Below are 3,358 nucleotides of genomic sequence, written 5' to 3' on the forward strand. Positions count from 1 at the left end.
TCTGTCTTAACACACGTACACACACTCACACCTGTACACACAAGCATCTGATCTCAGCCCTTTTTCATAATTTGCCAGCTTCTAGAATGCATTTGAAAATAAGGGGACTCATTTGTAAATGAAAATTCAACTTCAGAAGGTATTTTTATAGGTTTTTGTAGAGTAGCCTGGGTATAGACACATAAAATGTATTCTTTAGTTGGTTGCTTTTTTTTTTTTTTGAACCAAGAATGCCATTTAGGCTTATAATCATTTGATCTACTTAAAGGAAAAGTAGCATTCTGACTCTGATATAAGCTTCTGAAAAATGATGCTATTGCATTTCAATTTATTTTCACATTTTGTCTACGGTGAACAGTATTAAATTAAATAATATATTTATAGGGAATGTGAATATATTGCTCTGCTTCAGTATTTCATGATTATTAATTTGAGACTCTATAGAGATGTATAAGTATTAAATAAATACTCATGTACATAGCATAATTAGTTAAGCACTTGGAGAATTAGAAGCTATTTACGTCTATACAATTGCAAAATGCCTCAAACTTCAAATGAATCATTTGAATACTATTTTAGAGATTAAGATTTTTTCCCTTTTTTTTCCCCTTCTACCCTTGCCAGTCTGTATATTTGAGTGAAACCAACTTAATGGCAATAAATTTTTTTTATTTTTATTTTTTTAAATAACTTTTTATTGATAGAACGCATGCCAGGGTAATTTTTTACAGGATTATCCCTTGCATTCACTTCTGTTCCAATTTTTCCCCTCCCTCCCTCCACCCCTTCCCCCAGATGGCAAGCAGTCCTTTACATGTTGAATGGGTTACAGTATATCCTAAATACAATATATGTGTGCTTAACCGAACAGTTTTCTTGTTGCACAGGGAGAATTGAATTCAGAAGGTAGAAATAACCCGGGAAGAAAAACAAAAATGCAAGCAGTTTATATTCATTTCCCAGTGTTCTTTCTCTGGGTGTAGCTGCTTCTGTCCATCTTTGATCAATTAAAGTTCTCTTTATCGAAGAGATCCACTTCCATCAGAATACGTCCTCAAACAGTATCATTGTTGAGGTATATAATGATCTCCTGGTTCTGCTCATTTCACTCAGCATCAGTTCATGTAAGTCTCGCCAGTCCTCTCTGTATTCATCCTGCTGGTCATTCCTTACAGAACAATAATATTCCATAACATTCACATACCACAATTTACTCAACCATTCTCCAATTGATGGACATCCTTTCATTTTCCAGCTTCTAGCCACTACGAACAGGGCTGCCACAAACATTTTGGCACATACAGGTCCCTTTCCTTTCTTTAGTATCTCTTTGGGGTATAAGCCCAGTAGAAACACTGCTGGATCAAAGGATACGCACAGTTTGATAACTTTTTGAGCATAGTTCCAAATTGCTCTCCAGAATGGCTGGATGTGTTCACAATTCCACCCACAATGTATCAGTGTCCCTGTTTTCCCACATCCCCTCCTGTCATTCTAGCCAATCTGACAGGTGTGTAGTGGTATCTCAGAGTTGTCTTAATTTGCATTTCTCTGATTAATAATGATTTGGAACATATTTTCATATGTCTATAAATAGTTTCAATTTCTTCGTCTGAGAATTGTCTGTTCATATCCTTTGACCATTTATCAATTGGAGAATGGTTTGATTTCTTATAGATTAGAGTCAATTCTCTCTATATTTTGGAAATGAGGCCTTTATCAGAACCTTTGATTGTAAAAATGTTTTCCCAGTTTATTGTTTCCCTTCTAATCTTGTCTGCATTTGTTTTGTTTGTACAAAAACTTTTCAATGTGATATAATCAAAATTTTCTATGTTGTGGTCAATAGTGATCTCTAGTTCTTCTTTGGTCATAAATTCCTCCCTCTTCCACAGGTCTGCGAGGTAAACTATCCTATGCTCTTCCAATTTATTTATAATCTCATTCTTTATGCCTAGGTCATGAACCCATTTTGACCTAATCTTGGTGTACGGTGTTAAGTGTGGGTCAATGCCTAGTTTCTGCCATACTGATTTCCAATTTTCCCAGCAATTTTTGTCAAATAATGCATTCTTATCCCAGAAACTGGTGTCTTTGGGTTTTAATGGCAATAAATTAAGAAATGTTTGTTTTAAATATTTTGCATTCAAATGTCTTTGGAAGACTGTGGGGAATAGTTTCTCTCCTAATCTATAGATAGAAATGGATATTTTTATTTGAAAAAAATGCACTTCTCCCTCATGTTGCATCATTGGCTTTATGGAATCATCCTTTAATTATAAAACACATCACTAGAACGGTATTAAAATTTTTGCTGTCAAATGAAAAGATGTGATTACTGTATTTAAATTCAGTAATGTGAGCATGGAGGTCAAGAATCAAATTTGAGAGTAATATAGGATCATGGGATTTTGAGGTGGAAATTCATTAAAGATATATTGTAGTCTCTTTAGTATATCCGTGATGAACTTCAGATTTTAGGAAAAACATGTAAATCATAGTGCAAAATAAAGAAGGGTGAGAAGAGTAGAGATAAGACAATACCGTGTGCAGTAATAGCAATATTGTTTGAAGAATAACTGAGTAAGTTACTATATCTATAATAAGAATCCAAATTAACCTTAGAGGGCATATGAAGGGAGATGCTATATGTATTAGGAGAAAGAATTGATGAATAGAAATGTATATAGAATAAATTTCAGATATATACTAATTTATATCTAATGGTAGCCAGGTCTAGAGTGTTGGAGGGAAGAAAAAAAGAAAAAGAATGACATGATTTTTTTGTTGTCCATTTGAAAAGAATAGCATATTGTGCGTAATCGATTTATAGTTTCATGTGCGGTCATCTTTTTACTGTACTGTTATGAAAATGCTTGTTGTATCCCATAAATCAAAAAAAATTAATGAATAGTTGAAGCTAATTAAAAAAACAACTAAAATCTTGTAACGATCAAACAGTGGTAGAATAAATGGAAGCAGTGTCATGTTTTATAGCTTTGCTCTAAATGATCATTGCAGATGGCAGGTGCCCCTATGAAGTGAAAAGATGCTTGCTGCTCTGAAGGAAAACCATGGCAACTCTAGACAGCTTACAAAAAAACAGAGATGTTACCTTGGCAACAAAAGTCCAGAGTCAAAGCTTTGGGACTTGCAGGACTCTGTGAGACTTGCAGAACAAGGAAAGCTGGTGGGCCACAAAACCAGCCCTTCAATTGTGGTCCTGGAGAAAGTCCTTTGGACAGCAAAATGATGAAATAAATCAGTAATTAAAGAAATTAATTCAGACCATTCTCTGGAAGGTCAGTGATTGAAGCTGAAATGCTTGAGCCACATAAAAGGAGAAGTTGAAGGCTGA

This window comes from Antechinus flavipes, chromosome 1, assembly GCF_016432865.1.
Source record: "Antechinus flavipes isolate AdamAnt ecotype Samford, QLD, Australia chromosome 1, AdamAnt_v2, whole genome shotgun sequence".
NCBI classification, from domain to species: domain Eukaryota; kingdom Metazoa; phylum Chordata; class Mammalia; order Dasyuromorphia; family Dasyuridae; genus Antechinus; species Antechinus flavipes.